The sequence below is a fragment of the Castor canadensis genome, chromosome 3 (assembly GCF_047511655.1).
Source record: "Castor canadensis chromosome 3, mCasCan1.hap1v2, whole genome shotgun sequence".
In the NCBI taxonomy this organism is placed as follows: Eukaryota; Metazoa; Chordata; class Mammalia; order Rodentia; family Castoridae; genus Castor; species Castor canadensis.
In genome coordinates this window covers 81,523,340-81,550,131 of record NC_133388.1, presented here as the reverse complement: position 1 = coordinate 81,550,131, position 26,792 = coordinate 81,523,340, and the positions used below count along the sequence as shown (strand labels likewise).

Here is a 26,792-nt window from a genome sequence, read left to right as displayed (position 1 = left end):
CACTGCTTATTGCACTGTACATGTTTTTGGCATTCATTTTCTGTCATCCCATCACAAAATTTACCCAGCCATCTCTTGTTGCAAGGCCAAGTGGTATTATCAAGCTATTTAATAACATCCATCCAAGGTATCTTTCATATATATATATGTATGTATGTGTATATATATGTATATATATATATACACACACACATATGTATGTATATACACAAACATACATATATGTATGTAGATACACTTTTTTTGGTTTGGGGTTTTTGGTTTTTGAGACAGGGTGTCACTAGTATACCCTAGGCTGGCCTGGAACTTGCTGCGTATCCCAGACTGACCTCCTGCCTTAGTAGCCTCCTCAGTGATGGGATTTCAGATGTGGACCACCATACCAGGCTACCTTTCATATATTAACTTAGTTTTTAAAGTCTTAAATTATTTAATTGAGAAGGTAATATAGGATCTTGGTTTTGTTTAAAGTTGAAAATAAGAAGCTGCTTTAAAGACTATAAGAAAATAAACTAAAATTTTTGTTTCACTCAGATGTCAAGCAGTTAACTTTTTTTTGAGTTTGAGACCTTCTTATTAAAATTGGATACATAAAAATACAGCATTTCTTACATAGAATATCAGCTTAGTAGGACTCCTGCCCAAACAGGTACTGACTACCATTGGTGGTTATGTTAGCTGCTCTCTTCCATTGTTCAAGTTTAACATGGAAAGGACATGCTTGCTCTCTTACAGTATCTGGAGGGTTGGTTGCCTTGTAAATAAGAATGTCTGTTAACTCTCCATGAGTAGAGAACACGCAGACTAGTGGGTGGAATTCAACAGAGGCTTATTTCAATACAGTGAAGGTTATTAAAATGTACACGGACATATACATACACATTTAGAGGAAGAACTCAACTATGTGCCCTGCTGCAGATGAAGCTGCTGGGGTGATGATGACAGTAGAATAAATGTTTGGAATACTCCAGAGAAGGGAAAAAGACACCCCTGTGGTTGAGTACAGGGATTGTCAGTCAGCTGCCATGCTGACGACTGCCTATGGAGCTGCTGGAGAGGGCACTCCCACCAGGGAAACAGGAGTCTAAATGACCTTTCAGGTGTTCTCCAACTTTGAGAAGCTGATTCAGCCGGTCCTGGCGTCTATAATGGAAACATCTCTCTTCTATGAAATATGTATAGCATTCTTGGCATTAAAATACGTGCCTTTAATCAGGGTAAACTTTGCAACTTACAATTTTATATAAGCTAGAAGATCACAGGATGAGAAAATACATATATATATATCATAATTAGTAACCAGAACTTAAGTATAACATCTTAAATCCCAGAAAAGCCCTCAAGCCTACTTTTGTCTACTTCTATCACTACTGTCTTCTTGTTTTCTTAATTATGAAATAGTTTCAACCTATAGAAAAGTAATCCAGATTTAATATTTTGTTTTACCAGTTCTTTTCTCTGTCTCTTTCTCTGCTAAAGACCTACTTACCATTCCATCCTTTCCCCTCTTTCCTTCCCAAAGTCAGCCACTGGGCTGCTGATGATAATACTACATTCATTCATGTAATTGGTTTTTTTCACTTCATTAGGTCATGACTTAAAGGGTATACTCTGGCCAGCAACTGCCCTAGGCTTCAGGGTTGCCAATATAGGAAAAGTTCCCTGCTTTCATGAAGCTTCTATTCTTATTTTTAGAAAGACAGACAAATATGTCAGATGGAGAAGAAATACGTTAAATAGGTGAGAAAAGATTAGGAGCAGAGCTACTGTTTTATTGTGGGTAGTCAGTGAAGACCTTTAGTATGGGGACATATGACTAGTAGCCTGAAGGAAATGGGGACATGACATGCTACAGAGGTTATGGGAAGAACATTCAAGGGATTAGCAAGTGCACAAGCCTTGAAGTGCACCTCACCTGGGGTCTCACGGTCATACCTGAAGCGGTTCTGCAGTACAACTAATCTAGATGTTGTTATGCCAGTTTCCACATGTGAAGAAACTAAAGAGTCATACTTGCTGGTTCATAACAGAGCCAGGACTAGCATGTGTCCTGGATCCCAGAACATGTACTTTCTAGGAGGCACAATTTTATTTTTTAATGTACTAAGATTCAGACAAATAGCATCTGGTCTTACCTTTATGACTGATTCTTTGGTCGAATTGCATAAAATCCTTGGACTTGGTTTCTGCATCTGTAAAGTGGGAGAGATAACATTCAGGGTTGTTGTGAGCACCACAGAGGGCTTACGGATCAGGCTCCATGAAGAGCAAAGCACTCGATGCAAGATGGGACTGCTAGGTGTAGGTTTTTCCTGTGGCCAGGGTTCTGAATTGGCCAGCCTAGAGTCTGTAAATCAATCTTATTCAAGGCCGAGCCTGTGTAGAATTTTTCATTCTATGGATGCCCATATCCTGATGCTTCAAGAATTATAGAGGTAAATTTATAAATACTTCAGTGACTGTGTCTTCTTTCCTGCTTTTCCTTAAAGATAACACAGAAATGTAAAGATGGTTTGGTGTATTTAACTGGCACAAATTCTACTGTATATTTCACCTACTTCTATTTTTTTAAGTACATTTCCCTTTGTAATTTCTTGTTTCCTTTTATGTTCTGCCAAATCCCATTAACATGTCCTTGGCTTTGCCTGAGTGAGACCCGACTGCGGGGAGTCACTAGCTCCTTTTGCAAGGGCTGCAACTCAGCATAGTAGCTGACTGCTTGAGGACTGTTGGATCTGAAAGCAGCTGCTGGTCTGCCAGCTCCAGCACAAGCTGTGCCTTACAAGGAAACTGGGACACATTTCAGGTCTGTTTTGGTGAGAGTAGTAGAGGAAGGACCATTTGTAGAGACAGACCTGAGAAATCATAGCAGGCAGAAGGGACAAAAAAATTCCAAAAGTTTGATGCAGGGACCAAAGAAAGGTCATTGAATCTAGAGTACAGTGGGAATGGAGAAGACATAACACTGAGGAGGTGGGTGGGACCAGGTCCTGCAAGGCCTTGTCAGCCATGACGTGGAGCTCAGAGCTTATCATATACCTGGTGGGATGTGGGGAATAATTTCTAAGCAAAAACATGACATGATTCATTTCTCATTCTGGCTACCATGAGAACAAATGAGCTAAAAAATTACAACACTTAGACGACTTGTGCCAGGGTCTACTTGTGATATAACAGTGTCTTGTGCCAGGTGGAAGTCACATAAGAGGGAATAAGAGTTGAATCTTGGATGTATGTACAGGTAGCACTAACAGGTCTTGCTAATTAGCTGAATTGGGTAAGATGGTTAAAGGAAATGGAATCAAAGATAATTTATAGTTTTTCAATGTAAGCAGCTGAATAAATTGGTGATATCATTTACTATAATGGGGGAAGACGTAAGGAAGCATGGATTAGGAAAGACTGGGGAAGGAAGAAGTTAGCAAGCCAGTAATGCTATTTGGCCTTGTTAAGTGTGAGAGGCCAATGACTGATGTACACATGGTATTGTTGATTAGAGGTTGCAACCTGGAGTTCTTGGAGTTGGTATGGACTGGAGATGGAGACTTGGAATTCCTCAGCTTTGGAGGGATACTTAAAGCAATTCACTGTCTGGTTAAGGTCACCCAGGGAAAGACAGAGACCTGGGAAGCTCTAACACTTAGAGATCTAACAAAAAGGAAGAGAATCAGAATAGGAAGAAGAGTACCTCCAACTGAAAAAGTAGACTACAATATCTATAATTTTAAACAAGAGGAAATAATGTCAGTGTGTTTTACTGTGGACAGGATGTTGTTAATATTGTTGCCTTAAATATAGAAAAATTCAGAGTGATTACATTGTTTTATTTCTTTTAACAATTGTTAAAAACCAGGGCCAGGCATGGTGGTACATGTCTTCAAACCCAGCTACTGAGGAGATAGAGATAGGAGGACCACAATTCTAGGCTAGCCTATGCCAAAGGTTAGTGAGATTCTGTCTCAAAAACAAGACAGGCATGGCTGCACACAGCCATAATCCCAAGTACTCCAGAGGTGGAGGTAGAGGGATCACAGTGTGAGGCTGGCCTGAGCAAAAGTGCAAGACCCTATCTGAAAACACTAACTAAAGCTAAAATGACTGGGGGCATGGCTGACTTGGTAGAGTGCTCACCCAACAAGTGTGAGGCCCTGAGTTCAAAACCCCATCAAAAAAAAAAAACCACCAACTCCTTTTAGTCAGACTTTTAATCACTATGACAAATACCCAAGACAAACTATTTTAAAGGAGGAAAAATTTATTTTGCCTCACAGTTTCAGAGGTTTCAGTCCACGGTAGGCTAGGTCTGTTGTTTCTGGGCTGTGGAGAGAGAGAACTTTGTGGCAGAAGGGAGTAGCAGAGCAAAGTTGATCACCTCATGGTAGCCAAGAAGCAAAGAGAGACAGGAGGTGCCAGGGATAAGGTATGTTGTCCCAGCACATACGCACAGTGACCTGCTTCCTCCTACTAGGCCTCACCTCCTTTCTACCATCTCCGAATAGTGTAATCATATTATGAATCTATTAAGGGATCGATCCATTGATTAGACAGAGCACTCATATTCCAGTCATCATCAATGATTGGATCCAACAGTTGGAGACCAAGCCTTCAACACATGAGCCTTGAGGGGGCACACTTCATATCCAAACCATAACAATTTTTATTCTTAAAAATTCCCGAGAACGGAAGTCACTTAAGTTCCTATTGCAGTTAAAAATGCTAACATTGTAGCATGTGTTTCCAATCTTCCTTAACTGCCTACAAGACATTGTTATGTAATTGAGGTGATGATGGGTATCAACAACTCGTATACTGCATTATCAGAAGCAATTTCCCATGCTGCACATTTTAAATAAAATTTTAATGCCTGCACATGTATTTTTAAACTTATATTTAAGTCCTTCCAAATCTGTGATCTTTATCATTCTTTGAGTAGTTCCTGCTTTGTTTTCCTCCAGAGGACATAATGAAGTGGACAGCTCATCTCCTTGACCTAATGTTTCCCTGCATCAGCTCTTACGTGGCAAAAGCAAAAACCTTAGAAGTTTGACTCAGCAAAGCTTCCTATAGCAAGGGAACCACCTGATATGAAAACTTTGGAATTCAGCCCTATAATTCATTTTCCTTTACCTTGAAATGAAGGTTTGTCATGAATGCTCCATTTCTAGGTACATTTCATAACAAAACAATCTTTTAAAATATCCAAATCATCCTACTTTAAAATAGGATGACAGATTTTTTTAAAAAGAACATTGATGAAATATGCAGTACTCTGAATTTGAAATCCTCCAGGCATAAATACTAAATATATTTTCTGTACACAAAAGATCATAATCAATGTCAGTTGAGACAATGGCTATTTTGACCTGTTGGTTGAATTGCACTGCATAAAAAAAACATCTAAATGACTTCATTAAAAAAAACTATGATATATACCATACAAAAAAGCCAACCTGATTTTGAAATTTTTATTTGTTATAGAATATTACTAATATTCTATAGGCTAAAGGAACAATTTATATTCAAATTGAAAAGTAACACATATTATTGAAAAAAAAAAGACTATTCGGAGATCCTTCAAAATAAAAGAATAGGATTGTCATTTCTAGGCCTTTAAACAGAAATGATTGTTTGAGACAATAGAAGTATATCTTTAATCCACTTTAAGTTGATACTTGTACAGAGTGAAAGACATGGATCTAGTTTCAGTTTTCTGCATGCAGACACTCAGTTTCCCAGCAGCATTTGTTGAAGAGGCTGTCTTTACTCCATCTTATGTTTTGGATGCCTTTGTCAAAAATCAGGTGGGCATAGCTGTGTGGCTTCATATCTGGGTCTTCAGTTCTGTACCACTGGTCTACAAATCTGTTTTTGTGCTAGTACCATGCTGTTTTTATTGCTATGGCTCTGTAGTGCAATTTGAAGCCTGGGATTGTGATACCTCCAACATTGCTTTTTTTGCTCAATGTTGCCTTGGCTATTCATAGTCTTTTTTTTGATTCCAAGTAAACTTTAGGATTGATTTTTCAATCTCTGTGATGGATGTCATTGGAATTTTGATGGGGATTGTATTGAATATATAGATTGCTTTTGGTAATATAGCCATTTTCACAATATTCATTCTGCCAATCCATGAGCATGGGAGATCTTTCCATTTTCTGTAGTCTTCTTCAGTTTCTTTCTTTAGTGGTTTAGAGTTTTCATTGTAGAGGTCATTTACGTCATTTGTTAAGTTTATTCCTGGTACTTTTTTTTTTTTTTTTTTTTTTTTTAACGAATGGATTAAGAAAATGTGGTATCTATACACAATGGAATTTTATGCAGCCATGAAGAAGAACGAAATGTTATCATTCGCTGGTAAATGGATGGTATTCCTGGTACTTTTTTGAGACTATTATAAATTAAATTATTTCCTTTACTCTTTCTCAATCTGGTCATTGTCAGTATATAGGAAGACTAATGATTTTTGTAATTTTTTGTATCCTGCTACTTCGCTAAAAGTGTTTATGACGTCTAACAGTTTTTTGGTGGAGTGTTTTTGCATCTTTTAGATATAAGATCACATCTGCAAATAAAGACAGTTTGGCTTCTTCCTTTCCTATTTGTACTCCTTTTATTTCTTCTTCCTGTCTTATTGCTTTAATTTCCAGTGACTGGCTGTAGTCAAATAGAACTGCTTTAGATGCTGTATACTCAACTTTGGGGGTGCTGTGACAGAAACAACAAAGTAATGTCTGAATTTTGACAGGACACAGTTCAATCCATAACAAATGCAAAAAGGGAATATTAAAGCAGTGGTCCTCTATCAATGTAGATGGACACTTGTCCTAACCACTGTGTATGATGATGCAGCTAGGTATAATCACCTTTATTATTCACATAAAACATGTGAAATGACTTTGGAGTTTGTATTCTGCTTGGAAATGTGAGATGTGGAGAACATTTCATTTTGGTTCCTTAAGTCTATTGGATCTGATATGAGCAAGCAAGTGACAAGAATGATGTTCCCAGTTTCTGGCCAGCCCCTTGAGTTGTGTGGCTGAATATTATTACTCTTTCTCCAAGGGGACTGTATTTGTTCACCCAAACTATCTTAATACAACAAAGAGAATAAAACCTTAGTTAGAATTGGAAGGTGGAACAGAATCAGAAAGCTTAAATTTGTGTATGCATATGTAGGCCCTTTCAAATATTATCTCATTTAATCCTAGCAAACACTCTGTAGGGTAACATCCCTATTTTTATAAATGAGAAAATGAAAACTGGGTGTTTTTTATAGTTTATAAATGAATTGTGAAGCTCTGCTTTGAACTTGGGTTTTTGCTTTGAAATATATATGCTTATTACCCTTCTGTTAGATTTCTAAGGTACCAATACCAAAGTAAAGCTTTCCACTTTTGTAGATCTTTTTTAAAATAAAGAGGTCTTCCACTGTATGTTCTGGTTGTTTCTATGTGAACTGTTTGGCATCTTAATGATGAACCTTCTTCATTCAAGGGACTGTACCAGACACTATAGAAAATCAAGATCAGTGCTCTAAGTAGCTTGCAGTATGGAAGAGAGAAAAGATAAAGTTTAGTATGTGTTATGGAATGCCTTAAGTGACAAGGACCATCAGATAGACAATGAGTAGGCACATGGACAGGTAAAAAAAGAGGTGGCTTAGACAGGATCCCAAATACCAAAGCGTGCCTATGTTACCTTGGTCCTCATATCATCCAATCTGTGCCCAACACTATTTCAACAATGCAACAAAAGCAGAGACTGATCAGATCAACTGAAAATGGCTAAAATGGCAGCTGTCACTGATCAGGAGATTTTTACTGGAGGGCCTCAGGCACATGTGATAATTCAGAGTAATGCAATAAGGAAAAGTAAAGGACTTTTTAAACCTGTGCTAAATGATTACAAGTTGTTTGCTGTGAGCCACCTTTCACTGTGATTATTAGCCATCATTCATAGATCCACCAAAGTTCAAATGAAATACAAAATCTCACTCAAAGATAAATATATTTCAGCCAGGTATAGTTGCTCATGCCTGTAATCCTAGCTATTCAGGAAGCAGAGATTAAGAGGATCACAGTTCCATTTGAACCAATAAAAAGCTAGGTGTGGTGATGCACACCTGTCCACCCAACTACATCAGAGTCGCAAATAGGAGACTCTCGGTCCAGGCCAGCCCTGGGCACAAAACATGAGACCCTATTCAAAAAATAAAGCATGAAGGGCTGGAGGCATGGCTCAAGTGGTAGAGCCACTAAGGCACTGAGTTTAAAACCCCAGTACCACCACCACCAAAAAAAAAAAAAGGTAAACATTTCACAGTGTTTTCCATGACTCATTTGTACTTGTATACAGAGACCATGAAATCACCTACAAGCATGAAAGGTCTAAGTGAAACAGTATCCCTACAAACTGCTATAACAATCTCATCAGCCTCTTTCACTATAGGAAATACTGTCAAATCTTATTTCTTCATTAACTTTCTCATATGAGGAAATTGGTTTAACTGCACTCTACCAAGGTTCCTGCAAAACCAGGCAGAGCGATAGGTAAATAGTGTACATCATCAAGCTGCAGTATATTAGTGAGTGAATATTTTGTCACCAACTGTGTCTCCATAGTACTGTGAAGTTGCCTAAAGGATCATGAGGTGGTACTCATTCTTGGGGGTGTCTAAGGAATCATCTGTGGTAGGAAGAATAATGATCCCAAGTATAGCCATACTGGGAATTGGAGCTTCAAAATTTGAATTTTGGGGAGCACAAACACTCAGTCCACAGCAATCATGCATATATATAGTGTATATACACATATATACCTTTTCCTTGCTAGATCATATCTTTCCGTGTCTATGGCAAATATTACTACAACATTTTAATTTAGTTCAGGTATAGAGTGCTAATATAAATATACCCACAACAAATCCCCTATTGTATACTTAAAATCTGGTTTTTTGCCTATAAGAAACGATTTTTCAGTGATCATTCTTGTAGCTAAATCATTATACTCGTTTTTCATTAGCAAAAAGTGGGTTTTTTATATTACTTAGAGATTTTTATTGTCTTTTAGATGCACAGGTATCAAATTAATGTTAAAATTTTAATAAAAATGCTTTCAGTCTGCTCATTATTTTATTGAGTTGTAATGAACATGCAACAAAAGGCACAAATGTAAAGTGTACAGCTTAATGGTATTTTACATGTGTGGGTACCTATGTGAACACCATCCAGTTCAAGATACAGAGTATTTCCACTATCCCAGGTGGCTCTCTTATGCTCCTTGCCAATCGGTAATCCCTATCCTCAGAGAATGAGAAAATTGATTTCTATCACCAAGGATAATTACGCCTGTTCTTGAACTTCATATAATGGAATTATACAGCGTCTATTAATTCTTTCAGGTCTTGGGGTCTTTCATTCAGTGTGTTTTTTGAGACTCATCCATGTTGTTTCATGTGTTAATGTGGGTTTTTGTTGTTGTTCACGAGTGTCCTGTTGATTCAGTCTCTTGACTGAACCCCAGTTTGGGGTTATTATGAATAAAGTTGCTTTGCACATTCTATGAGCTTCTGTAGACATATGCACTCATTTCTCTTGGGTACACAGAGTAGAGTAGAATTGCTAGGTCATTGGAATGCTGTGCTTAATTTTATCAGAAACTGCCAACCATTTTCCAAGTAGTTACAACACTTTATGCTCTACTAGCTACATGTAAGTATCTGACTTGTTTCAAGCTCTAGCTGTAGCTTGGCATTGCTTTTTGTTGGTTGGTTGTTTGGTTGGTTGGTTGTCATCCTGCTAGTATGTCGTGGTAATTCATTCATTGTTTTTCGATCTCAAGAAAGTGTGTTTGTCTAAATAGTGTGTAGGAGCCTAAATAGTTGGATTTGAGAACATTTTGATTTTTACATAATGGAAGATGCGTGTATTTAGTCCTGCCTTGAAATAGGTTGAAAAACAAAACAAAAAAGGCAAACAAACAAAAACCCAATCAAATGAAAAACACAGTATCTATACAGTTAAATCATTTATTGTTCATCTGTTTTTTAAAATAAGATTACTAATTTGACTCTTAATTTTGAGGCAAAGCTTTTAAATATGACTTTCTTGCTTTAAGTCATAAATTTCATTGATCATTTTGACCAGAGTAACATAGTTTATGTAGCTACGAGCAGAATTGCTTCTCCTTCTTCCAATTAGGCATGCAATCCCTAGTTTTATTGCTATTATCTCTGCTTTAAATTTTGTTGGTCATCATTTCTTTCTGTTTAGTCAGAGCTGGGCCATTGCAAATCTGGTTCCTTTAGAGAAGACAGACATTGTACTGCCCTTGTAGGACAGGCTGACACTTCAGCACCAGGTAAGAGGTAATTCATCTTCATGATTTTTGTGGCCATCTTATTGGGTCCTGATATTTTCACAGTTTGATATGGACCCCAAACCCCACAGAGATAGGTCCAAAAACCTCTAAACCCCACAGAGATGGGCATGTCTGAGCCACGTGGCTTGGGGGAATAGTTTGGGGAACTTTCTCTTGTCATTTAGCCCAGCTATTTGGTATAGAGCTCTCCCAACAGTGATCTGACGCTGACTCTACATCAGATGTGATGCAGAAGCCTGGAGTTTATTTTGGACTTCATGATAGAGTAGAAAATAAGCACACACAAGCAGCTTCTTTCTTGGTGTTGGCAAGTGGTTATGTTTTGTTTTGACTCTTAACACTGCTCTCCTGTAGTTTGGAGAGTTTGGTTGGAGTCTGATGTTGTACAAAGCCTGGAATAGTACCACACCTGGAAGATGCTTTGATGAAGACATTTCAGTGAGGCTGTTATCTTAAATGGGTGGAGCCCAGAGGAAAGAGCTTGATATCTACCCGCCCTTGGATTGATTTCAAATATGTAAGACCACAGAAGTGTGGCTTTTCCCTACATAGGTCCTAAGAAGATGGAAAAAGAAAAATTGAATCTTAGGAACAAAATTGAGCAAACAAGTGAGGGATATCTGTATTTATTTTAATCATTGTTAGTATCTGTGAGTCACAATCTATAAAGCATATTACTCTGTTTAACTAGTAGATACCTTGCCATGTGGAATTTAGCAAGTTGCTTAACCTTTCCCTACCATTGGTACTAATGATATCCAAGGACCCTCTTGCTCCAAAGGTCACTGAGAGGCTGCATAATATGGTTTCTAAAAGGACCACTCCAGAGCTGGACAGCCAAGTTCAAATTCCTGCCAAACATAAGACATCTGAGCAAGTTACTTACTTTCTTGGTACCTAGTATAAAATGGTAATATTGATATCGCCCACCTCATAGAATTATAATAATAGTTTAGCGAAAGAGAAAAGCTTTTCTGATTTCTTCTGCAATAGTATAGTTCCTCTGAAGGTTTACAAGGTAAGATATCCCTGTGATGTTTGTACTAATTTGAATTTTCTTATTTCCAACATTCTCACTGGCATAAGAAGGAGAAATTAGTATTGACTTTCTGTTTAATATAATACTTTTGAAATAAAATTCAAAATTAAATTTATGTGTAATATCTAAAGATATTTAGGAAAATTCAAATGAGTAGAGAAAAAAAAATGACCCAGATATCAACTACCCAGATATAACCATTTTTTAAATTTCAAATAAGGCTTTGATTTTCTACTCATAGAATAGCTTCATTGATTTACCAAGGTACAGTTATTCTGTATCAATCACTTTAGTTTCCTATGTTTTGTTTACTATTCAGTCATAAGCATTTTCCTCTTATTACCAAGGATTAATTAAAGTATCACCTCTCTAGTTGTATAATATCATTTTGAATAGATCCTTTTGGATTTATGACTTTGCAAGGTTATTGAACATAGTGATTGTTTATGGTTTTTTTTAGTGCTATGAATAATGGTACAATAAATATCTGTGTTCCTATTTAAGTTTGCAGGCTTCATTATTTCTATAGGGTAGGTTCCCAAAGGTAATTCTAACACCAGAGGTCAAGGGCTATGAATAGTTTGAGGAAATTTAGTCTGCAAAGTAACTTCCAAAACTTGTTAGTTTTGTCTGTTTCATTGTGTTCCACCAGAACTGATTATCATCGTTTCCCTAATCTATGACAATTTGTAGGCAATTTATGCTTCTACCACTGTTTTTATTTCTGATTCATTGTGGGGTGCCTAAACATTTTATCATGGATTTCTTGCTAAAGGCATTTGTTCTTTTAGGAAATGTCTATTCATGTCCTTAATATGATTTTTATTCACTAATTTGTATGAGGTCTTCATAGAGAAAGGAATACTGGATCTATATATGAAATATTTGGTAGGAATATTTCCCTGTCTATTTGCCTCTTATTTTATTTATTATCTTTTAAAATCATAAAGAAATAAATGAGAGCATATATAGTTAGGTCTCTGCATATTTTCTATTCTCTCTTTCTCTGTAGTTTCTAAGCTAAGAAGTTATTTCACTCTATAGAAGTTTAGTAAGACTCGGTTCTATTTCCCTCAAGTTTTTCTAGAAGTTTACATAGACATAAATCTTTTTACATTTAATTTAATGCCTTTATGTAAACATAAATGCCTATAAAGGAAAACAGAGGTCTTGGTATTTCCTTAGTTTTTCTTCACTCAGTCATTGATACAGCCTGGACTCAAACGTAAATTCCTTTCCATTTCAGTACTCGGCATATGCTTTGGTGAGTTCAGTAGTATTACCCAGTGGTAAAATTATCTTTTGAAAATCATGATCAAAGAGTTTTTAGTGGGCTGGTGGAGTGACTCAAGTGGTAGAGTACCTGCCTAGCAAGCATAAGGCCCTAAGTTCAAAACCCAGTTCCACCAAAACCAAAAAAGAGTAGTAAATATTTACTTCCTCGAGGACTCAGTGACTGGTCACAGTAGATATGGACTCCTTGTCCTGTAATAGCTTGTAGTCAGAATGGAAAATTGGAGTGCTCAGCAAATGTTAACTGTGAGGCCCTCAGAGGCGGGTCTCTAGCAAATAACTTCCTTCCTTTGCCCTCAGTTTCTTCATCTGTGAATGAAATGAGTCTAACTAAATGATTTCTAAGGAGTGCTGCAGCTCTGATATTGCTGGATTTGGTGCACACAAACACATGCACACAGGGACAGCTCTGCAAAGATGCAGCAGCATTTGTCTACATTGCTTCACCTGCTACTTTCCGATCTCCAGCACCATAGGCTGGACTCATTCACAGAGTCCGGAAGTGCGATGAAGGCTGATGATGGTAATGAAAAATTATAAAAGCCAAACCACTCAGTCCACAGGCACCTTCTTAGACAAACCTCTACAGCAGTTCCGGATAGAAAACGAGGCACTAGGAATGAAGGGACTGATTACTCTTGTTTACATAACCCCTCCTAAAAGGTTTCCTTAGCCTTTTTAAGGTATCAGTGGTCTAGTATTTATGAAAATCCCTTATCAAAACCTTAGTCTAGTATGTGTTTCGGAAATCAGAATTGTTTTTTGGTTCAGAAATGTCATACAATACATGAACTAAATTTTATATAACACCCCAGAGGTTTTTAGATAGCACCCTTTATCAAACACATTGATATTTTTATAGCAGGATTCATGAATATTCACAATAAGTTGGATAAATCATGACTGTTATTAACTCTACTTCATTTCATGATAGGTTTTGTCAACAAGTGATGATTTTCATAGCTTTCTGGATTTTGCAAAGTGGATAGGGACTGTAGGCCCAAGTAACCCTTTCTGATTCACCCTACCAGATACACCTTCTCAAAGTGCAGCTCTGATTGTGGCCTCTCTGCAGAGACCTGTCACGGTGGTTCACAGCAAAGCGACAAGAGTACTTAGACTCCAACTAGCATTAAAGGCTTTCCATCCTGTATCTCATCCCACTGGACAGCCCTTTTCTCCTTAGGTAAAGCCGTGACCCCTTCCTAAACGCCCATTCACCTGGGCCCCAGCCACACTGTACTGCTGAGACATCCTGCAGATCTGCCTCGTCCTTACGTTTGTGTTTATCTAGTTTCTCCTACGTATGACACATTCATCCTAGTTCTCCTCACTCCTAGCCTAGCTGTTTTCTGATTTTAATCCTAATCACTTCCAAATTCCCAGTCCAGGAGGTTCTCCTAGATTTACTTGCTTTGGATTTCTCTTTCTGGGATCTGTTTCTATATTCCGTGTCTTTACTATGGCACATATAAAAGACGACCTAGGTTAGAGCACTTGTGTGTGTGCATTCTGTATGAGGTCCTAGAAGAGTAGTCTTCAAATTTTAGTATACGTGAAATTCTGCTTGCTATATAGATTCCTGGGTTCTCCTTTCCTTTTTCCTAAGAGATTTATTTTCAGTAGGTTTGAGTGAGACACAGATGACTACAGATGAGCAAATCTCTGATTATTTAAACTTTCTGTCTTATCTCCTTGTCTATGAGGAACCCAACAGCAGGTTCTGTTCTTAAAATAAGGAGCCACCCAGAACCTAAAACTGAATTATGGTCTTCACATCAGTCCACACAGTACTGCCTTTATTTTTTCTTTTCATCTCATTTCTTCTCCTTTATACAATTCTATTAGAAATGGAGCTCTGCTCCATCTTCTAGGCATGTGAGGAATTTTTTTCAGTTGTGTCTTTGAGTGTGTTGTATGTGAATGAATATGACTTCAATTGTATGTATGTCTGGGCCTCTGCTAGGCAGTATTTGCAACGTGGGTAGCTTGCCTAATACAAGGATACACCACCATGAATGGCTGAGTGAGACTGCAGCTCTTAAGAGAAATTAAGTGCAATGCCTAGTAACACTTCCTTTCACTGGGTCTGAACACTGGTTAGCCTGTGCCTGTTATTTAAGTAAGAGCTGAAGAATGTACCCTTAGGTGGAAGGCAAGCACATGTATTTAAATCTTCAGATCACTCTTCTGTAAAGGGACAAACTGAAAGCAACACAAGATATGAGAATTCCTTGTGGTTTTAAATTAATTTCATGGGCACAGCCAATCAGATGGCACTTCACAGTGAGAAAATCTGCGCACTTTCCTTTTCTGTATTTCTGTCTTGCTCCTTTGCTATGTTCACCAGCTTAATAATTGGTTAAATTAATATTGACTAACAAGTGTTTTGGAGAACATTTGTGTGCTTATCACATGGAACATGGCTAGTGACAGAAGTGAAAACAGAGATATTAACTTGGTATTATTTACTTAGAGTATTATTTTAGAGGCCAAAACTAATACATGAGAGGTAAAGAAAAAAATAGCCAGACAGGATTGAGGCAAATATCATAAAGCTACTGAGACATGATGTGGAAGGAGTTGGAAAGATTTTCCTGAGCATAATAAAAGAAGAAAGAAAGAGTTAAAATAGAAAACTTTAAAGTTTGGAGGCAGTTATACAGGCAGGAAGCTACATTCTCCAATAGCCTTTCACTGCTTGGTATCTTCCACCTTGGAGCATAATGAAGAATTCTTTGAGTCAGGTGGAGTGATATGTATGTCCTTGACCCTTTGCCTATAAGAAACAGCGATGGGGTTTGATCACAGCTGGGACTGAGTAAGCAAGTGCTTCATTAAAGGATATCCACATGAGCAAAGCAGACTCTCAGGTGGTGAGCATAACCTCAAGATATGCAACGTGTTCTGTGGATTGGGTGATATGGAATCTGTTAGAGCTCTTCTAACCAGTGCTAAGTTTCCTATTCATGGGACACATACCCACCCAGATTCTCCTTCAGTTAACTACGTTCTCTCTAGTCTACCCTGCCCTGGCTGCTTAGTTTTCCATCTGACCTAAACTCAGGCCAGTACAGAATCCTGTCATCCATCTTTTGAATATCCCTTCCTGGCTAAGTACATCTTCCCCTCTCACTTTCCCCATGCTGGAAATCTTAGCACTGGAGTCAGTTTTCTGATTCTTTCACAGTCAAGTAATTTATATTCAAGTCAGTTCCAAGTCCTGGTCATTGTACACTGGTCTGCTTCAGACTTATATCTCCTCTCTTTGGAGACACTGAGGTACTTTCTAAATTGGTCTTTGTCTTTTCTATTCTTTTTCTTAGAAAGTCCTCAACTCTGATAGTGCTTTTTTTATTTCTAAAATTCAAGTTTCATTATAATTCAAGCTTCATTATAATATAGTCCTGCATAATTTTCTATAACAAGTCCAAATTCCCTAACATGACTTAATCCCATCCCATTCTGCTTTTACCATGCAGCCTGCTTTTTCCGTTTCCATTGTTTTGATGCTTTATGCCTATCTATGACCGCTTTGCTCTAATTTTACTCCTGTTTATATTTTACAATTATTTATATTGTATATTAATTTTATAAAATGTCACTGTCCAAAAGATGAAACAACGAGACTAGATTTGAAGCCCAGAATTAATTTACTATAAAGCCAGCTGTCCCTTACATGTGATCTTAAAAGTTGAATGTTACTAAGGTCTGTTCTCTATCTTTGGAATTCTTGGGGAATGTTAATGGGAAGGGAATGTGTTTCATTCCCATTTGAAGCAGGAGTAGTTGCCCACTGAACATACCTCGTAGCCCAATTGCTCATGGTTATCATTTTATGCTGGGGGATTACTCGTAAGACTCTTGTCGGAATTAGAAGTCACAGATCCATGCTTAACAACCCACATTTTTCACAGATTAGGTCTATATATTTCATTATCTAGCATTCTCAGTGCTTGGGAATTCCCAGCCTATAGAGGCAGCACTTCCTGGGGAGAAAAAGCACAGACTGAGCCAGATGGCCTAGGTTCTGACCTCCATTCTGCTGTGCGCTATCTGTGTAACCTTGACAAATTCCTTAATGTGGCTTCTCCAACTATAAAGTGGATTTAAAGATGGTTAGTTTTGTACAGATTAAATGAATTCAGATACTCACAACACTTGCAATAGGACCTGACACACAAACAGTAAGCACCCACCTCCTGAGGGTTAGCTGATGTATTTGTTGTTAGATCTCTTTTATTCATGTAAAAGCCAGTTTCCCTTTATCTCTATTAATGCTACTATCATTGGATCAAAATTAATAATTTTTGGATTGTCAACATCCAACACCTGAGACTCTAGAATCTACTGCTACTCCTGTGACTACAAGAACAGCCAATGGGTTGTACTCACTGCACCATACCTGGGGGTTAGAGCACCAATGCCCCCCTAGTGACTTGACTGTTGGGAAGCCTTTCTTGGGCTTACTTCCTTGCCCTCTTCCCTGCAGAGCTCTTTGGTACAGTGGACAGTGCAAAGTGAGGTTCATTCTGCTCCCAGTTCAGAACCATCAGAATTCTATTCATAGTAATTGATAGTTGAGACTCCTTTCTGTTTCTCCCCAATCCCCTACTTGGTGGCATCTTGGCAACATGCCTCACATTTGATATTCTCCCACATGGCCCCTCACAGCTCAGCAGCCCTACCTGTCTTTGGGCCAGATGGAGCCAGTGCGAGAACAGCATAAGCCAAAAAATTATATTTCAAATGTTACCATGGTGATGCCCTAAAGACACATCCCAGGATGCAGAACCAGGTTCACAGGAGACAGTATGGAAAGGGACACAGCCCCGCCTTTGTATTATTCTTCTGAAAGAATGAGGCTCTTAGTCCAAGGACTGTGGTTGGCCCAAATCAGGGTTACCTTCTGAGGATGTAGCCCTATGATTGCTTCCATCTTGGAATTACTGTCCCCTTACAAGTATAGAAACATCTCAGAAACCCAGCCCTCTATTTACCTTGGTAATTTCTAAAGCAAAATAAATGAGTAGATAATGTGGGAGAATTTATGTATATTTTGAATAAATTAAAAACTTACCTAAATATTTTTCTAGATAACATTTTCTAAATTATCAAAAACATGTAAGTGCCCTCCAAGCTTATTCCAGTGGCAGGGGAAAAGAATATCAGTTTTTTTTCTACCCAGTTAGATGAGATACATTACAGAATTCAAAAGGAGTTCTATGTAAATTCCCTAACGGGTATCCTTGGCATTTTCCTTTCTTCATAAGCTGGGGAGAGGATATTAAATTGATGCTGAGGGTCTAGTGTGAAATGAGAGGGTAGTCTGTTACTAGCCTCTTAGTAACACTTTTTGTGTTAGTTTTCATCACTGTGACAAAACAAGTGAGATAATCAACTTCTCTTGGAAGGGCTTATTTTGCTTCATGTTTGTTTGAGAGGTTTCAGGTTGGCCTGTTGCCTTTGATACTGTGGCAAAGCTGTATACAATGGTGTGAATACATGGCAGAAGAAACTGCTTACCTCATGGCAGCCAGGAAGCTAAAGAAAAGGAGTTGGCATCCTTCCCAGGGCACACTCCAATGACACAACTTCCTCCTGTTAGGGCTCCCTCCTAAAGGTTCTACTACTTGCCAGTGGTGCCACGGACTGGGGACCAAGCCTTCAACACATAAACCCTTTGGGGGACATTCAAGATTCAAACTATAACACTTACCTTTTAATATTCAGACTAAATGTATCCAGGATAAAAAGAGTATTTAAGCTGTAGTTAGCTCTGATTTATCCTTCAGAGGGCACAGCACTAAGGAGAGATAGATGCAATCTCCAAGATGATTTGCCCTATCCTGTGTTTAAGTTTGACACATTTTATTTTTGCCTAGAAGTACAAGGTCCATACATCTGTTAGAAAGACTCTGTGATTGGACATCTTTTAGAAAAAGACTCTGTGATTGGTGAAGGCAAACTCTTCCAAGGGCCTATTTAGGACTTATTTGCAGCTGCAATTAACACATTGTCTAAAGGTATCTATTCACAGATGTTATTAGTTCCTCTTCAAGAAATCAGGGCATAACTGAGCAGGAGGAAAATATGGAATGCAAGAAACAGATATTGAACACTGGAGAAGCAAAAAGAAGTCTTGGAATGAGAGTCAAAATGGAGCCCAGGGAGGATAGTAATGCACTGGCATAAACAACTTGTCTGCCTGGAAATGGAATTCTACCCTGATACTTGACTGATAGCTTAGCTGGGTGTGGAATTATAAAGGAATAAAGGTACAAATTTTAAATAAAAGATAGGGCCAATCAACTAGGGGTTTCAGTCCATCACTTCACAGGACTGCTCCTTCTGGGGATAGATCAGGGATTACTATATTCTGAATATCCTATTTCAGTTTATTTCAGAGGACTAAAACTTCCTTTGAAATGTTCAAAGTGTTATCCCTTTGTAGTCTAGATTACAGTAGTACTGCTGAGAAGCCCAAAAGGATTCTTTACGACTTTATTTCCTTCTACTCTGAAAGCTTGTAAGATCTTTAAATACCCAGTGTTCTGCAATTTCCTAGTGATATATCTACAAGTTACCTCCTTTCTTCTATTATACCATAATTTAATGAGCTCCTTTAGTATTCTTTGAAAAATTTCATGTACCACCCCCCTCCTCCCAGCCCCATGTTCTTGTGTTTTTTCTCTTTCACTTTCTTTCTTTCTCTCTCTCACTCTTTCTCTTTCTCTTGCTCCTCTCTTTCTCTCTTTCTGACTCTCTCTCTCTCTCTCTCTCTCTCTCTCTCTCTCTCTCTCTCTCTCTCTCTCTCATCTCTCTCTCATCTCTCATCTCTCTTCTTTCATTTCTCACTGTGTAGCCCACACTGGCCTCAAACTCACAATGCTCCTGCCTCTACTTCACAAATGCTGGAATTACAGGTTGCTCACTACCATGCCCAGACCCTTGTTCCTTTTATATCTATTGTTCTTTTTGATAGTTCATTGTTCAGATGTTGCTGATCTTGTGGATAGTTAACTCACATACATCGCACCATCCTTCTAGTTTATCCTTGGGTGCTACAGAGACCAGAAACTAAACGTTATATTTCCTAGGCTCTTCTGCAGCTCATGTCCTAGACATAATTTAGATTCAGCAGTACTCCTTATTATCTTCTGGCAGGCATAGCCGTGGAGGCTTTTCCCTGGGACAGCATTAGCAGATGCGCCAGTGTTCAGTCCTAGCTCTGTGAGGGGCAAGAAGCAGGCTGTTTGCCATCCATTTCGGTCCTATGAATTGTGGCAGGCACAACCCACCCAGCTTTGCAGCCAGCAGCCATAGCTCTGAGGCTTTCCCTTGGCAACAGAAACGAGCTTTTGGAGTTGGCAGTAGTTGTGACAGTTCCTACTTAGGAGGCAGGCAGTCTCCTGGTGGTAGAACCCCCCATGGTCTAATTCTCTGTACAGTTTGAGAGCTATACTAAAAGCACATCCCAGTGTCCGTCTGTCTGTTTAGCCCTTCTGGAGAGTATGTCATTTAATGTATTGTAAGAAACCATTTCTGCTAAAAATAAATAACACAGGTTCTTTTCACAACAAAGGACCCTGATCTGTATCCTCTTGGACTTATTTCTGTAATTTGTTTCTACATTTTTTTCTTTCTTTCAGTGCTCTTTTTAGGAGCATACATATACATATATGCATGCTTTTTCTGAATTTTCTTAGACATCTTGTTATTGTTTATGAGGGCATTAGTGATAGATTTATTTTTTTTTTTCTTCTCTATGCCTAGTCCCTATTTTCTCCAAGTTGCGTTTGGCTGTCTGTTTAGATCTCTAACTTTCATATACTATAGACTTGGCTCAGTGAGCTTTGGTTGTCTGCTCAAAGTAGAATTTTAAAAGCTGATTAGAAACCCTGAGTGTGAGTTAGGTTTCCTAAGTGCCTCACTGTAAGATGATTTTGGCTATACTGCTTCATGGGGATACCTTGGATGTTAGCATCTGTGTGACTTTCTTTTGGTCCAGGGTAGATTCCCCAGGAAAGGATTTTCTGATGTTCTGCCTATTAAAAAAAAAAAATCAGACTTGCTCTCAGGGTTCTAGGAGCTGAGTCCAAAAAAGAGGAATGAGGAGATTAAGCATAACTATGTGAATCTTTTTGTGTGAGGAAAAAAAAGGTTTTTTGTTTTGTTTTTTAGTGCTTTCCCCTACCCTAAACTATGTCTGGTACCAAAAGGCCTGGAAAAGGCAGGTACCCATCTATCAGAGCAAAGAAAAGGACTAGGGTATATGAATGCTTTTGAACAGACTTTCAGCTATTTTTTTTTATTTCAACTCCATCTTCACTCCTCCTTCCAGAGAGACCTGATGCCTAAAAACTCTTGGCTTTGAGAGGTTCTCTTCTGTACGTTTGGTTGCTTTTTGAGTTTTCCCTATTGCCAACTTAGGTTTCAGCCTCCCTGGTCCTATCTAGTTAGTAGCCACTTGTCCACGTGTTCTTATCTTCCAAGGCTTTGTGGATGTTGTATTCTTTTCCATTTCGTTTGTTTTTGTGGATTTGTCTCTAAAACACAACCTCCCTGTTATCATTTTAGTCAATTTAAGAGACACTGCAAGTCAAGGTGTGTGTATGTGTGAAGATGAAAATTGGCTAACTTTCCTATGAATTGTGAGGCATAAACGCTACTGTATTGGCTTTGCTTTGCATATCTTTACTTGATTGGTTGTTAAAATTAGTCGTGTGTGCCTATGTGTCTTTAAACTGTGTGTTGTTAAACTTAGTTGTGTGTGTCTCAGCTCAAAATAGAATAGAGAAGAACTAAAAGAAAGAAATTCTGAATGTCCTAAAATATACACTGATTTCTTTCTGATACTGCTAGTAGGATTGCTTTAAGCTATACTAGCACCAAAAATTTGTTCTTCACACTGATTGGAAAATACTTAGTGGGAAGCATCTGCAGCTGACTTCTCTGCCTTAAACCCCTAGTGCAGGGAGAGGGGTAAGTTGTTGGCTTTCCTGTACTATGTTTTATATGATAGGAATTTGCATTTGCCACTCAAACAACATGCTTTTCTGGCATTTACAGTTGTGGCATTGTGGCAAATCAAAAATGATTTGCTTGAGTTCAGTAAAACTCTTCACATCAGCACATTCTCACTGCTCTTCAGTCCTGGTGCCTACAGCAAAGATTTAATAAGCTCTGTTTGCAAAACAAAAGGAGAAAAAGGGTAATGCCTCATGGAAAGCCTGTTAATGCTTCTGACCACTAACTGCTGTATCCAAATATAGATTTTAGGAAGAAGGGCTGAAGAGAGCGAGTTTCCTCTCAAACAGCGCCCTTTTTATTTTTGCTGTAAGGAGAGAGATTAAAATTGAATGATGGATGTGGAATATATGAATAATGGCAACGTGTGCTAAATAAGTGTTTGGTTTCATTTGAAATTCCTTAATTTCTAGTGATTATAAATTAGCAGGTTTCAGATTTTACTGATTTCAAAGAAAATATCAGGAAGGATATATGACTTACCTTTCAACAAAAGACACATTTATAAAAAGCTGTATTGAAATAAAGCACCAAAGATAGAAAAGCAGTGTGGGTAACACGACAGTACAGGAGGTTTGTCATCAAGACCTTAGCTGTCAAGACCACATAAACTTGAGGAAGCAAAACAGCTCAACTGCCAAGATATGTTCTCATTCATGCTTGGATCCCTGACACCACTTAGGGTGGGGCAAAAACTAGATAAAACTGTAGTTTCCATGTTAGTTGTTAGAAACAGAGCTTAAAGGGGTTTCATGTCTTCGCTGATATGTTGGCTGCTTCTTTGAGAGGGCACAAGAGGAGATGGTGTAGTTTAGTACAGTCGGCCCTCCATACTGTGGCTTTACAACTGTGAATTCAACCAACTCGGTCTGAAAGTTTTTGGAAAAAAAAAAGTATTGAATCACACTTAGTATGTACAGACTTTTCTTGTTATTTCCTTAAAAAGACAGTGTAACAATTCTGTACATAGCATTTACATTTATGATGTATAATATACAATCTGGAGATGATTCAAAGTATGTAGGAGGATGTGATATGTTGTAGGCAAATACAACTTTATGTAGGAGACCTGAGCATCTGCTGGTTTCCATGACCAAAGGTCTGGAACCTGGCACCTTCAGATACCGAGGAAGGACTGTGGCTTGGAGTGAAGAAAATAGCAAGGCATTCTACAATGTGTGACTAGAGTTAGGAAACTTGAATTATAATCCAAATTTATCTACTGCCTAGTTTTAAGTCCTTTTAAATTGCTTTATTTTAATTCTAACATAGCTGAAAAACACATGGCATGAAAATGAAGTGCTTTAGAATGGCAGTGTTACTTCAAGTCACATGTAAGTTCAAGTAGCATAAAGTGTTGGAGAAAAATCTTTAAAGCTAATGTGAAATAACAATCATAAAAGTAAATGGAATTATTCAATCCACAGGGCAATTGATACCACCAAATTCCAGAGTAAAAATAGCAAGAAAATCTAATGTGAATTATTGATGAGTTCTAGATATCAAAGACTTCTCAGAGATAATTATTAAGATAACCAATATTTATTGAGTATTTGTTGTATGTCCAACCCTATAGTAAAGATCATTAAGTACATTATTTATGATCTCTGTGACAACTTGGATTTATAGTTACTGTTATCATTTGTATTTTACAGATAAGAATATGAAGGTACAAAGCACCTCAGCTGAAGTCGTACAGATAAGAGGTAACAGATCACTTGTAGCTGGATCTGTTTAACAATTTAGGAGGCAAGGATGGGGAATATCAAGGTTCAAGTCCAGCCCAGGCAAAAAAGCTACTAGGACCCCATCTCATCCAATAAAGCTGAGTGTGTTGGTACACGTGTCATCCTAGCTATGTAGGAAGCACAAACAGGAGGTTCGTAGTCTAGGCTGGCTTGTGCTGAAATGTGAGATCCTACCCCAAAATAGCTAAAGTTATTGGTTGAGATGGGATCTCCCTAACTTTTTGCCCAGGATAGCCTTGAACCATAATCCTCCCAATCTCCACATCCTAAGTAGCTGGGATTACAGGTGTGAGCCACCACATCCAGCCTTCCTTTCCAGGCATTGTAGAGATCCTGAGGTGCCTCTATTTTGCAAGCATGCTCAACCTCACCAGTTTGTCCTGTGAACTTTGAATATGCCAAATCTTGACTACAGGAAAATAAACTCTCTATTCAGGACACTTATTTTGGAGATGGGAAGGCTCACTATGACAATGAAAACTGGCTTTTGCCAGCTATATTGGGAGAGCTGTCCAACATCTTAGAAAATCTCCACATGCCAAGGTACCAGATGTACTTTTTAAAGCAATGTTCTTGAGTCAAAGTAAAGAGTAGAAATGACATGAAGACTTCTTGGCGCTCCCAGATTTTCAAGGATACCACAGTAAGTTTTATTTTAGCCTGAGCAAGGCAGGTTGAATAGATCCTTGAGACAACTTGACACTCTTTCTAAATGGGTACAGCCCCATGGTTCTTGATTTTTCCATGGCTAGACAAAAGCAGAGCACTGATGGGGAAGCAGCGGAGTTTGTCTTGGAAGTACAGATATCTAAGGATCCTAAATGAAAGCAGATCACATTTCTCTTCTGTGACCAAGAGCCAGGTCCATACATTTCTGTATGTGGCAGGAAGAATCATTTGTTTGCTTACATAACATGACTGCCCACAGTACAAAGGCAAAGCCATGTCAGGGCAGTGAGAAGCTTTAGAATTCAGTGTTTGTGTGTATTTCTCATGGGGCAAAACCAGGACAATGGAGGGCTTACAAGTGATGTAATAACAAATATAACAGACCTGTGTACTTTACTGAATACATGCATTTTCTGGAAAGTTGATACTGAGGATTGATTTGCCAAGGCATTTAGTGGAGACATGGGGAAAATCACAGGGTATAGTCTTCAAAATGCCATGTCAGCCAGGGCTGCCCACCTCATACTGACTCTTGGCTCAGCTGGGCAAAGCTTTGGGTTTTTTTATTGCCTTTAGAAAGAAGAGCTATTTTAGAATTGTTGTCCTTTGGGAAATAAGTCAAAACAGAATTTCTTCAGTGTGACCTTGAAATTTAAAACAAAATTTGTTGATTCAGAAACAGAAGTATTGGTACTTTCTGTTCCTGAATTTCCATTGTGAATGGAAGGTAGAAATTAGGAGCTGTTTGCAACCAATCTTCAGGTTATTTTATCCAAAATTCATTAATATTAGTTTTGAAGCTAAGGTATATTTTAACATAAGGAAATTGTTCCTTTTTTCTGGTATCCCTTTTAAGGATAAGATTATCTATAACCTGTCCCACTATATAGAATATATGTGGCTGATAAATCCATTTAATCTTGACAGCTTACCAAAGACTTGTTTTTCTTCTGAATAAGATAGGTCCTTTTCGCAAAGATAGCTATGCAGTTACAAACTAAAAAGTTATTATGAGATTTCTTTAAAAAGGGAAAGCATCCTTTAATAACAGATTTTTTTTTTTTTGGTTTTGCCCTGCCTTTCAGCACAGCTTATTATTTTGTTCTTTTGTTTGCCAATTATTTAAGAGCTTGTGCTGTAGGAAAGTTCCAATTCAAAACATTTTTTAAAAAGCATTCTTCTTTGAGCATCGTCTGGCATTTCCATTAGCTTTTGCAGAAGAATCCAGGGGGATTTAGATGCTAGGGAAGAACAAATAACTGGTCAGTAAGCCAGTTCTCAGAACCAGAGCGGCACACAGGAGACTCCACTGACTAACTCCAGGCCAGCAATTTCAGCAGATCATTTTTCTGTAATAAACTGAGTATTGGGGGTGTTTTCCACCTTAACTAGCAGTCTTCAGAAGTATTCAACGTGGGAACTCAAGGAAATAGGAGGTTCCCTTGCCTAGCAAGTTCACATAAAGCAGAACCTTCAGGGTTGCAGATTTAATATTTGAGTGTCACTCCTGACACTATTCCATGGAGCCTTTCCCAGTGTTCCAGTATATTATTCTATTCATATTTATAGAAAAACCCAGAAGGAGATGTAATTTGGGAATCGCTTTTTGGTAGTAACATCACCTGCAAAGTGCAGTGGTATATAAAAAAAACCCTGTAGGTAGTAAAGGAGTGAAAAGATATGAAAACAGTGGTCTTGGTTTTTTTGTGGTATCCCAGATCATGTTTTTTAAACAGTATAATTTTTATTACCAAAATAATAGCAGTGTCCTTCATGGGATACTGGAATACAAAAAAGATATTAGATAAAAAGTAAGGAAATAAGAACATACTATGGATTTAATTATACTGTATTAGTATGGATTAATTCATTGTGACAGATATTTCCACCTAATGGAGCAATAGGGAAAACTGGATAGGAGGTACAAAGGAGTCCTCAGCTTTTCACATTTTCTATAAATCTCAACCTATTCCAAGATAGTTTATTTTTGTACATCTTCATTATGACATTTTCATCCCCACCACTATCCTCTCTTATTCCTCTTCCCAAATAGTCCCCCTTCTATGTTCATTTTTTTTAAATCTAAATTACACATATAGAGGAAATACATTTGTCTTTCTGGGTCTGACTTCACTTAACCTAATGATCTCCAATTTCATCCATTCTCCTTCAAATGGTATAATTTCTTCTTCTTTATTGATGAATAAAACTCTACATATATCGCATTTTCTTTATCCACCTAGGTTGATTCCATAACTTGGTTATTGTGACTAGTGTGGCAATAACACGGGTTGCATTTATCTCTGATGGATGCAGACTTAGATTCCTTCAGATGTATATCCAGGAGTAATATAGCTGCATTATATGGGACTTCTGTTTTTAGTTTTTGGGTTTTTTCTTTCTTTTTTTTTTTTTCTTGAGGAAGCTCCATACTGATTTCCATAGTGGCTGGACTAATTTATACTCCTACCAACAATGTATATGGGTACCTTTCTCCCTACAACCTTGCCAGCAGGATACTTAACTTAAAAAAAAATACACACTTGCAAAAAATTTGGTGCATTTAGAGACGCAAAAATGTTCAGAGGAACATGGTATTTGGGGGGACATTTACGTATTGGTTAAGTTTGTAT

At 38.0% G+C, this 26,792-nt stretch overlaps 1 protein-coding gene across 7 annotated transcripts in view; it reads left to right on the top strand.

Annotated features, from left to right (window-relative positions):
- LOC109676129 (RNA-binding protein Nova-1-like) overlaps window positions 1-26,792 on the top strand; it is a 115,578-nt gene that overhangs the window by 57,828 nt on the left and 30,958 nt on the right. For 2 of the 7 annotated variants that reach the window (XM_074068293.1, XM_074068291.1), the window contains one exon: window positions 23,398-23,448. The exons of the other annotated variants lie outside the window; for them this stretch is intronic. The gene's annotated coding sequence lies outside the window, so the exon portion shown is untranslated. The remainder of the gene's footprint in view (window positions 1-23,397; window positions 23,449-26,792) is intronic. 7 annotated transcript variants of the gene reach the window in all.